The sequence below is a fragment of the Brienomyrus brachyistius genome, chromosome 11 (assembly GCF_023856365.1).
Source record: "Brienomyrus brachyistius isolate T26 chromosome 11, BBRACH_0.4, whole genome shotgun sequence".
NCBI classification, from domain to species: Eukaryota; Metazoa; Chordata; class Actinopteri; order Osteoglossiformes; family Mormyridae; genus Brienomyrus; species Brienomyrus brachyistius.
In genome coordinates this window covers 2,373,227-2,385,008 of record NC_064543.1, presented here as the reverse complement: position 1 = coordinate 2,385,008, position 11,782 = coordinate 2,373,227, and the positions used below count along the sequence as shown (strand labels likewise).

At 42.1% G+C, this 11,782-nt stretch overlaps 2 protein-coding genes across 2 annotated transcripts in view; one reads left to right on the top strand and one right to left on the bottom strand.

The window, feature by feature from the left end:
• kif18a (kinesin family member 18A) overlaps positions 1-11,782 on the bottom strand; it is a 314,001-nt gene that overhangs the window by 302,006 nt on the left and 213 nt on the right. The window lies entirely within an intron of this gene.
• Positions 81-11,782, top strand: part of LOC125751437 (MAP kinase-activating death domain protein-like) — a 60,198-nt gene continuing 48,496 nt past the window's right edge. Inside the window, 1 exon segment of the mRNA XM_049030242.1 lies at positions 81-231. The gene's annotated coding sequence lies outside the window, so the exon portion shown is untranslated.

Here is an 11,782-nt window from a genome sequence, read left to right as displayed (position 1 = left end):
GGGCGCCCTTGGGCTTTTGTGGGCCGTGACACCCCCGCCCCGCTGAATGGTAGGTCCCGGCGGTCCCCGCCCTGCAGTTATGCGGAACTGCGTGTGGTTGCTACTGGGCTGGCGGAGCGGGTGCCAGTGCTGCGTACCGCCCGAGCGGCGCTGACGGCTGTGATGTTCGCGGTATCTCGCCAGATCGGGGCAGCGTTCCCGTTATCCCATTAAGAAGAGGCTTGGAGACAGGTAAGGGATGGAGTCGTGTTGCCTTCCTCTGCTTGCGTGCCTGGGCTTCCAAACGCTAACATGGAGATCAGATAGATGGTGGTTTATCTGGCGATACAGATGGATGTAGATGTCGGTGCTCCGGAAGCGTCCGCCCGCTGTGGTTGTAGTGTAAGTTGCACGGTCGCAAAGCGGACGCCTAATTTCAGCTATTCAATGTATAGTTATTCAGCAGGTGGGTACAAGTATTTGAAAGCAGGATGATTGCCCCCCTTCTGTGCGGACGCGGTGTTCAGGGAGTTGAATACCACAGGTCATTGGGGGCTTCGGGGTGGACAGGTCACCGATCTTGGTTAAGTAAGCCTCCGATCTTTCTAGGGATCTGCACGCCATGTGTCCGGTGATGTCCAGGCGATCGGGCTAATTTGGGCACATTAAGAAGCCCTGGTATCGTGTAGTGCTCTGCGTTATGAAAGAGTCTGGCGCGCCGTTCTGTTATCTCGCTGCTGCTGTGCCACATTATTGCGATGGTTGTCATTCGTATTCAGACCAAGCAGACACGGACAGATGTTTATGGCGATTGTTGGCTGGAGTGAAGTTGCAAATGCTGAAGCGAGCACGGGGGCGTTAATTGGTCTGCTGTTATGGAGTGATCTCTCTTTTGTTGGCTGCTAGAAGCGCATGTCCAAGGGCAGAATTGTCTGTCAGCAGCTTCTGTGCATCCCTCGCCTTGGCTGTATGACAGTGATTTGATGGCTGGTTGTCTAACTCTTCATTTCCTGAAACGGAATGGTACTCATGCTGGGACGATTTGGGAAGTCGGTCACGGGCGTAGCCCTGCACCCCTGAGGTTGTTATTAAGGTGGTGAAACGTGCGTGGTGGGAAGTGCGGTTCCAGCAGGTGTCCAGCCAAGGTCACATTTTAGGCCTGGCCAGGATGCTAAGGGGACGAAAGTCAAAGAATGAAGTGCTTCTACAGCAGGTACTGTTTGATTAAGTGATCATTAACTGAATTCGTTGGGAAGTCTTACAAGCACACACACACACACACATATAAATATACACACATATATATATATGTAAAATTACAGGATTTTATAAACCGCAGAAATTGGGTTCAGCTCTCCTGAGAATATCAACATCACATCTATTTATTTACCACATGTTTTTATCTAAAGTCACGTATAACCGAGAGAGCAGGGTTATCCAGGTTCTGCAGCAATTGGGGTTAAGTGCCTTTCTCAAAAGCCCGACAGTGAAATCATTTTCCTGGCCATGGGATTTGAACCGGCGACCTTCCGGTCACAGGTACAGAGTCGTAACCAACAGGGCCACACATGAGCTCTTCTTAGGTCACAGGATTAAAGTTGCGCCCCGTTTGCATAATGTTTACTTTCTAGGCTGGGTCTCCGGTTCTCTCTGTCTCGGCTGGCTTATTGGCGTGAGGCACTGCATGAGGAGAGAAGCCCGAAGACTCGCCAAGCTCCACTGGGGAGCTCGGGCGTCACTCTGGCACTGATTGCCGATGGCATTCCAGCAAACGCTGCGAGGGGTCCTGAGGATAGTTTGTCGCTGTCGGAGCTGGAGGAGGTGACGCACGGTTGGTGTCAGCAGGAGCCACTTTGTTTACTAGGTGTGTTGGTGTGCCCTTGTTGAAAGGAGCTGTCACTGCGACTCAGATGTGTGACACTTCATCAGATTCACTGCTGGTGAAGCTAAATGCAATGTGGAGAGCACATGGTCAAGGAGAAGTCGTTAACGATTTCTATTTAAAGGTGCCCATGTGTTGATGTATTGTTCCTCCTTTGGTAAAAGAGACTAACAAGAAAATAATAATAAACCAAGCCTATACGTCAGACTCAGAACCTGTCTGAGAATTTAAATGTTTGTTAGTTACCATAAGAGAAATAATTTAAAGGCCAGTTAGTAGGTTCTTGTTATTTAAGGACTGATGTTTTTGCAATGTCTACATGTTTTTTCTAAACGGAATGGGGAAGTAGTGTATGTATTAATACCTTCTCATAAGTTTAGCTGTGCTTAATCTCATGTTGTATTTTTGTCTTATATAGTGTAATACTGTGGCAGCCAAAATTCATGCTAGGAAAAAGGTACTGTCACTTTAAGACCTATGTATACTCTTGGTGCCGCATTTAACAGAAAAGTTTGTGTTTATAGAAACGGAAAGCAAGCAGAATAATTAAAAAGTGTACATTTATTGGGTCTTAAGAATGATAATTTAAATGATAATTGTTGATGCAGTAGAAAAATGCTCCTTGGAAATTTATCTGCTGCCATGTTCAGTCATTGATCCCTGGAGAAAAATTAGTGTTCAGATGGATTCCTAAAAAGAATCATTGTAGGCGCACAATTCCCAAAATGTGACCAAAGATATATCATTTTGGTGGAACCTTTCCATCTGAGTTTTATATATGCATTCCAGCTATATTTAGGGGTTCCCAGCCCCCAGTATTCCGCTGGACTGTGGAACACTGGTAGGTTTCGGGGAGGAGTTGCTTCATTTCGGAATATAAACTGCATATTTTCACATTTTCTGTGATGCACCCGTCCTGGCTTATTCTCTACCTTGTGCCTGTAGATTCTGTAGAGGGTTCGAACCCTCACATCCCTGCATAGTACACGCGGGTATAGAGGATGGATGGATGGATGGATGGATTGATTGGTTGATTGATTTATTTTCAAATTTTTACAACCCCTCACATTTGCATATTCTGAAAAAAAAATGGAAATGGTCAAACTTATGAAATTGCCAGTTGATCTGCCGATACCCCTTCCCCTCGGCACGTGAAATTTTTCTACACCCTAGGAAGGTCCACGAGTATTGAAAGATTGGGAACTCCTACTTTTCATAAATCTGATTTCGCACTGCAGTGAATCAGTTTAATGTTTGAGCATTAAAAAATATTTCTTCCCACATTGTAGGTGGTCTGCAGTTTGTGCCTTTCATAACACAAATATGGGGCGAATTTCAGTTTTGAATTGTGGTGAAAACATAGTACAAAATATGTTTTGTCTGTTAAATGGTCCTGATTTCTGTTTGGTTTGTGTGGTTTTACCAGTGAAGCCTTTCATTTTGCTTTGTCAATGAATTGCATGAAAACCCAGGTGGTACTAAGACATTAGAGAATTCTATAAATGACTGTATCAATGTCTTCAGCGCTGAACCAGGCAGCTATTTTGTCTCCTTTTTAGGCATGTAAAACAAGCTGAGATCAGTTAAGAATCCCGCAGCCTTCTGATACATAAAGCCTGGCTTGTACTGAAGCATTTTTAGGGTTGTTTATAATTCTGACTGCAGCTGTAGGATTCTGAGCATAAATCAAGTCTGAAGGACATGAAAAAACATCAGACATTGCGTTAGTGACTGATACGAGCCGCTCTGCAGCGTGGAAGGTACTGATGTACTGCAGTTCTTTTTCTTAACTGCCAATCACAATAAGGTTAAAAACAGTCAAGTGTCAGGAATTGAAATACAAGGATTGTATTCAAACTTGCTTAAGAAGGTAATGGAGGATAAAAAATTTCAGTGCATAAGAGAGATCTCAGTGGATGAAGGTAAGACCTTCCACTAGGGGCAAATTAGAAAGCCTGATGAGAAGATAAGTCCTGTAGATCTGTACCGAACTATGTCATGAATTACTATCATTAATAAATAATAATAATATTAATAATATAGTCTGGCTAAGTTCATGCAAACCTGAAGATGAATTAGAATGCAGTTTTCTTTTGAGAAGTGAGTCCAGTATTTACCCTTTTGTAGACTGCCTGGCCAAAAAGAACGTCACTCACTGTAATACTCTGTTGCAGTGCCTTTGGCTTTGGTAATGGTGCACATTCGTCAATGCATTGTTCGCACGTACTCATGCAACGTCTCGACATTTTTTTTCATAAAGATTTGCATTCATTTATCTTTGAAATCTTGTATTGATGATAGAGTTGAACCACTCTGTAAAGTCTTCCTTAGTCATCTCAAAGACAAAGATCAGGACTCTGTGGTGGCCAATTCATGTGTGAAAATGATTTCTCATGCTCCCTGAACCACTCTATGACAATTTGAGCCCGATGAATCTTGGCGTTATTGTCCTGGAATATGCTAGGAATATGTTAGGAAAGAAAAAAATCCATTGTTGGGATAACCTGACCATTCAGTATATTCAGGTACTCGGTTGACTTTACTTCATTGCTGCATGACGTTGCTGAGCTGTAATATCGATCCAGTCATTAGCTCTTAAGTACTTGCTGATTTAAATTCAAATCGTGACTTTTTTTTTTGGCCAAGCAGAGTGTTAATTCATTTCCAGTGCAGCCTCATAGTTGACAGAACCCTGCCAGAGTGGTTTCCAGTGGAGTCCAGTGTGCAACACGGATGTTTCATCTCCCCCATAGTCTTTCTGCTTGCCATTGACTGGATCATGCAGAGGACAACAGCTGACAAGCCTCGAGGCATCCAATGGACCCCATTATCGCAGCTTGAAGATCTTGACTTTGCCAATGACCGAGCTGCTCTCTCCTCAAAATTACTCCATTTGCAGGAGAAGGTTGACAGAGTGAACACCTTTGCCAAGCAAACAGGTGTCAAATTCAGTGCCTCTAAAACACAAGTTCATGAATGCCAACCCTAGTGCACTTATCACAATGAATGATGTGCCACTTAAAATATGTTGAGGAGTTTACATATCTTTGCAGTCTTGTTAGTAAGGACAATGCAGCAAAAAAGTACATCAGAACAAGGCTTGGGGAAGCACACAGTGCATTCACAAGACTTCAGCCCATCTGGCAGTATAAACAGTTCATCTTGAGAACAAAGGTCAGACTCTACAACAGCAATGTCAGATCTGTTCCTGTGTATGGCTCTGAATGCTGGTGTGCTGTAAAGGTTGACGTGAACAAGATCAATGTCTACCACAATGGATGTCTCAGGAAGATCTGTGATATCTACTGGCCCGAGAAGATCTCCAATGAAGACCTTTCCAGGCAAACAAAGAGTCAGAGTATGGTGCTGGAGATCAAGCACCAACACTTAAGATGGCTTGGTGACGTCCTCAGAATGGACCACAACCGTATACCAAAGGTTGCTCTGAGATGGTCAGCACCTGGGAAGCGCAAACAAGGCCGACCTAAAAAAACCAGGTGGAGAGCTGTGATAAATGAGCTGTAGGAGATCACGTAGCCCAAGGCAGGACCAAATGCGGGCAAATCATCGACGCGCTATGTGCCTTTCAGCATGAAAATGAGTAATGGTATGGTATTAATATAGTGTTTGGGGTTTCTAGTCTTGTGCTGTGTGCTTGGAGAACTGAATTCAATGGTACAGAGGTTTGGCCGTGGCCTTAAGCTGACAGCCTTCAAGCCATGAACCCATGTTCCAGACCATGTTACTATTTTAAAATTGGCAAAATTTGTTATCGTGATTAAAACCCAACAGTTTTCAAAATATGGTGACACATCCTTGGCTTTTTGGTTATGTAAAAGCCTTAATTTCTCAGGAAGTAACAGACATAATTTTATAAGCCAACATTTTGGTCAATTATGTATAAGGGGGTGGCTCTATAATGGTTTCCACATTTGGATTTCAATTAAAATGTATTTCAAATTGACAAGAGCTTCAAAAACACCTTGTTCCTTTCATCATGGATACTGCTCTAGTAACATAGTTACTAAAAAAAAAAATATCAGTAAAACCTTACTTGAGGAGCCCAAATACTTAGCACAGCTGAGTTACTATTGAAGTACAAATCATGAACAAATATAGTAGCTACTTAAGACATTAAATTAAATCATAATTCATTAATTATGAACAAAAGATGAAATCAATTTCACTTGTCATTGTGTTATTCATTACTTGTTCCTTCAGTAGTTCCTCAGTAGTTAGTTAGTTCCTTCAGTTGTTCACAGAGGTTTACAGAATTAAGATACAGTAACACATATAGTAACTGCTTGAGATAAAAATGTCACAATTCATTAATGATGAACGAACATGAGGTCAGTATGTAACTAACACTTAGTTTGTGGTTAATTAATACACAAGTAATAGCTTAATACTACATTATTTATGCCCTGTCAAGTAAGGTGTTACCAAAAAATCTTTCACATTTTATTTTGTCAGACTTAATATCAGGTATGTAAATAAAGAAAACAAAAATGATTATTAAAGATTATAAATTATTTCAAATTAATGTTGTCCTTTAATTTCATGTCATTGGCGTTACATGATTTTATATACTTGTAAAATAATTTTTTAACAAAAAAGCATTTAATAGTATAACATATTGATTTTAGTGTGAGTAATAATGTATGTCAGGAGCATTATAAGCATTACAAGGAGCATTATAAATGTTAGAAGGAGCATTATAAATGTTACAAGGAGCATTATAAATGTTACAAGGAGCATTGTAAGCGTTACAAGGAGCATTATAAGTGAGCATCATAAGGAAGTTAGAGATGAACTAATCGAATTGCATGCATTTAGAATAGGGTATGTAAAATATCCAAGAGGTTGGACATCCCGGTAAGCGCTGTTGGATCAATACCGAGCATGTGTAAGTCACACCAAACCTGTTATCCCTCAAAACTCAACAAGGACGTATGAAATAGACAGGTGCTGAAGGCCAAAATGAGGCCAATAATTACTCTGAAGGAGCTATAGAATTCAGTGGCTGAGAGTGGAGCGAAGGTGCACCAGTTAACTATGTCAAGAGCATACGGCATGACAGTGTGGGGGGGTCGCTAGAATGAAGACCTTGACCGGAAGAGGTTGTGAAAGCATGTCTAGAGTTCGGCAGAAAGCACGAGAGACCCAGCTAACATCGGTTAAGGCTGTGCAGTCTGCGTGCCCATGCCTCAATTAACACCATCCGAACAGCGAAGTACGCTAGTGACAGCATCATGCTATCTGGAGGAACCGAGGGACTGGCCATTTTGTGAAAACTGAAGGGAGAATGGATGGATCAAAATACAGAAAGATATTCCAAGAAGACCTGCTTCAATCTGCAAAAAACTGAAACTTGGGAAAAAAATGTATCTTTCAGCTGGACGCTTATCCTATGCAGAAGGCCACCTGCAATAAGTCGTTTAAAAAAACAAAATGGTGAATATTGTCAAAGTTAAAGTCTGTGCCTTATTTTTTTTTTTTAAATTGCAGTCGACAAGTGACAGCCAGACTACTTGAAGGACCTGGAGCAGGTCTGACATGAAAAACGGGCGAAAATTCCCCCTGAGCAGCATAAAAAGCTGGTGGCTACTTACCCCAAAATAACCCAAAAAGCTGTTTTTGCAGAAAGGGTCAGGGTACCGAGTAGGGCGGTGGTGGCGTAATGGTTGGGGAAGTTGTCAGCTTGCTCTGGATTTTCTCACTGTTTGATGTGTTTGGGCCTTTCTGTCAGACTGTAAGATTTCCTCCTGTTGCTGGTCAGTTATGGTGTGCTTCTAGATGAAGTGTGTATGTGTGCTAAGACTGGGTGCCTTGGGTGAGTGTAGCACTGGCACTAAGCTGTAAAGCACGTAATGATTTTTCTCCTTCATTCGAGGAGGGCAACTGTGATCCTCTTCAGCCATTTTGCCTCAGTGTTTGGTTTCCATGTTATGGGGTGGGGTCCGTGCATTTAATAGTGTTTTTATTTTTGAAGATGGTTAGGCATCAAGCTGTACACCCAGATCGGCTGCCCTTTTTTGGTCAAGGCAATTTGATTGGACATGCTATTTTGTTTTATTGTCTTGTTTGTCATATATTTCATAATAATACAGGGATTGGCAGATATCTTTTTTGTTACTATCTTCAGTGGCATATGGTATGAGGCAAGGGTGCCATTGCTAAAGCTGCATGCTATTGAAAAATTTTCGTATATTGCAGTGTGAAATTTTTTGCGATTAAATGTTATTCAAAAAAGCTATTCAAAATGCACCCAAAATAAAGTAGCCAAGTAGAACTTGGCTACTTGGGAACCAATAAAGTCTATCAAAGTTGGGGGGTGTTGCCGTGAGCTGTGCCGACAAATCACTTGCTTTTGTTCAATTTTGCCTCTGGTGTTGAATCCGAAATATTTCCATTTAGCGGAAGGCGAATGTTTGTTTTTTTTTGCTTACCAGCCCTTGTTCGCCTTTCTCCTCCTCAATCATTTGTTAAATTTCTCGCAAACATGAGAAATTACCGTATACCATGGAATAATGTCTGGAAGGTATGGTGGTATGAGCCTGATTGTAGTCCAGCTGATAGTTGCGGTCCTTCTGATATATATGAATAGCATTTTCACGTGATGTCAATATTAACATTGCACGTCGTGCAGGCCTAGCGTATACACATCCTCACACAAACATACATTTACTCAGCCATTCGCAGGCATTTCTGCGAATTAGCTGAAGTACCTGTATGAATATCACTAGACGGTGAAAACTCCACATTCACATAAGGAAGCAACTGGATATTTACCTGTTCATTTGCATAGGAGAAGACAATGCATAACCACCATGTGAGTAAAACACCTAGTGTGTCTTTAATAATTCATTCCCAGAAATGTGATTTAACTTCAGTTACAGCACATGGCAAAGACCTGCTGTTAGTACAGGAACGTGTATTTGCCATGTTAATATGTCTTCTAACAGTATGGAGTTACTAATGTACTGGTTAAAAAAAGCATTGTGGTGGAATCTTCAGGGCAAATGGGATTTTGTGGCTCAGGTGGTTAAAATCTCCTTCTTAGTTGTTTTACTGCTTTGCACAATCTGGGGTCTCGGATTGAGCGAGTGTTTGGAGAGGTTGCATCATTGCAGATCTTCAAACTCTTGAGCCCTGGCTGTATATCTGAGCCAAACAAATATATATTTGTGCCGTCTCTGAGCTTTTCAGATTGTCAGAGGTGAAGATTTCAGGTCCAAAGAGAACGAATCCAGACCAAGATTTTGTTTTAACCAACCAGTTGAGTGCTCTGTGATTCTTTATACTCAACTGGTTGGTTGAAACAAAATCTTGTTTCTGCCTGACCTCTAGCTTACTTTTTCCATTTCTGTTTGCCAAGCCTTGATGACTTGGAAAAGGCTGGTGTTTCCCTAGAACTAATCTTTCAGATATTCTCAACTATTAGCACTTAAGTAAATCAATGCCTTGAGCTCCCCTAAAATACTGGAGGTCACTATCTCTGACGTAGAGACCCAAACTTTGTCCAAGCTGACACAGATTGGGTTTTGTTGTTAGATGTTACGGTGTAGTGTGGGGCCGGAGTGTGGGAAGGTTTGTTTGCCCTCCAGGGTGGAACACACAGCTGAAGTTTATCACTGCTAAGACAAACAGCACCTTTTACAGCAACACCCAGATCGAATGGTGCTTTGGTCTCCATTCCTTGTGTGGTAGGATATAATATTTATTACAATTTTCAAAGGAGGAATGAATTTAAAGGTTCATCTATTTCAGGACCTGCTCAGCTGTTGTTTATAGATTTTCTGGCATTGTTAAAGCATCATATATTTATGAGTAATGAAAAAAGTAAAACACTAGAGCCATGGAAAATAAGGCACATGCCAGCTAACCCATCTTAGCATCCGGTGCCACTCCAGTGGCACTCCACTGGGGGGGACAGACGCAGCCCCAGAAGGCCTCATTTACATGCATGTTAAACCTCATCTACGTGTGCTTTATTAGAGAATTACCCCTCCCTGCGTTTTATTCCTGTGTGTGTTAGGGTCAGTAGTGTGTTGATTAAAAATAGCAGTCTCTGTTGGGGCTGTAAAGAAAGCAGATTGCGTTGCTACAGCAACAGAGAGCCAAGCTGAATCAGATTACCTTGGGGCTGTTAGCTGCAATGGGAGGTGGAAGAGGAGGTGGTAATCATGTGTACCTGCGCTGTCTCTTCAGCCTGTGCTGTTGAGTGATGACCCAGGGTTGTCACTGTTGCAGGCTCTGTGGTAGGGCGCACTTCCCTGTCGAGCCATTCTCCATCACTGGAACAGGGCCGACATTATCCATCAATGTGATTTATTGCCTGTGATTGTAACTCCAAGGACAAGACATGAAATGCTTGTCAGCAGTCAGGAAAGACACCTCAGCATTTAATTGTGTCAGCAGTGTATCGTTAGAAATTTGGGTGAGGGGGGGCTTGACATTTTCCACCCACGTTTCACTTTTCTTTTTACTTTGCTCATTGTGTCTTAATGCTTTTTTGACTCCCTCTTGGGTAGCAGCAGTACTACATGTCTCACTGGTAACTTATGGCAGCGTGTGGCTCAGTGGACTAAGCCTGTGTTCTTGTAATCAGAAGGTCGCCGGTTCAAACCCAGCTTCAGCACATCTGCAGGTCATTGAGCAAGGCCCTTAGCTCCCTGCTCCCTGGGTGCCGCTATGGATGGCTGCCCTTCACGGACAACTTACTCTGCAAAGACCAAGTTGAGGGAGGCGTAAACATGATTTCCTGTTGGGGATCAATCAAGTATCAATTATTATGAAATCTCCAATTAATCAGAATGTTAATCATATCGATATATTTTTTGTACACATTGTATTATCGTGGATAGTGTACGTGTTGTCTGGAAAAATATTTCTTGACTTTTTATGTCTATGACACTTAGAGGGTATTTAAACTTGTTGAATCTCTGTCTGAGTCGTATTGTCAAGCAAAAGGAGAGGTACACTGCTGTGGGTTCTTTCAACTATGTAAACATGCATGTCAGTGATCATCTACTCTCATCCTTCCTACAATCCACCTGTGAAGCTGGTTTGTCATAAAGGAATACAGACTATACTCCGAACGCAGATTTGTGGTGTATTTAGGCTATATATGAGACTATTTGTGTTGTCTGTCTACATTTTTACCCTACACAGTTTGCAAGGTCATGTGGGTTCGGTGCTGATCTTATTTTGGGTAGCTCTAGCTAATGCCAGAGGTGGAAAGTTCAGGTCCAGATAGTACAAATCCAGACCAAGATTTTGTTTCAACCATAAAGAGTCACAACCTCTCAATATTCAGCTGGTTGGCTGAAATAAAACCTTGGTCTGGATTTGTACTTTCTGAACCTGAACTTTCTTCCCCTGGGTAATGCTAGTTTGCCATTACTTCTTTATGGACACCCATTGAAAGCTCAGCCTAGCTGCCCTATCTAGCTAAGTTGGCTCCTTGGCAGCCGTATACTTTTGATGTGTCATCTGTCTCGTGTGTATTCCGCTTTGGACGAAAGCAACTAAATAATGTGCGTAAATGTTAATGTAATCTTCTGGATGGCTGGGCTAGCCTTCTGGCGTAACGTTTCTATCTGCCATGCCTGCAGAGGGCTGAAGGTGTGTTCTTGATGTCAGCTTTGTCATTACGGGACACGCCGGCCTTGTTCCTGCATATGAATGTGCTCAGATACTGCGTGGGTTTGTTTATGTCTGCAAAGCACTGTTAGAATTCAGACAATAGTTAATTGCGTGTTGATCATTATATGCCAGTCTTAAATTGGCATGGTTTTTTCCCCTTTTTGACTAGTGCAGCGAGAATTCTGCACCTTAGTCCTTGTTGGTAAGGGGACTATTTGTGAAGGTCCGAAATAGCGTGTAGATAACACAGTCCTGTCACAAATATTTAGTTAG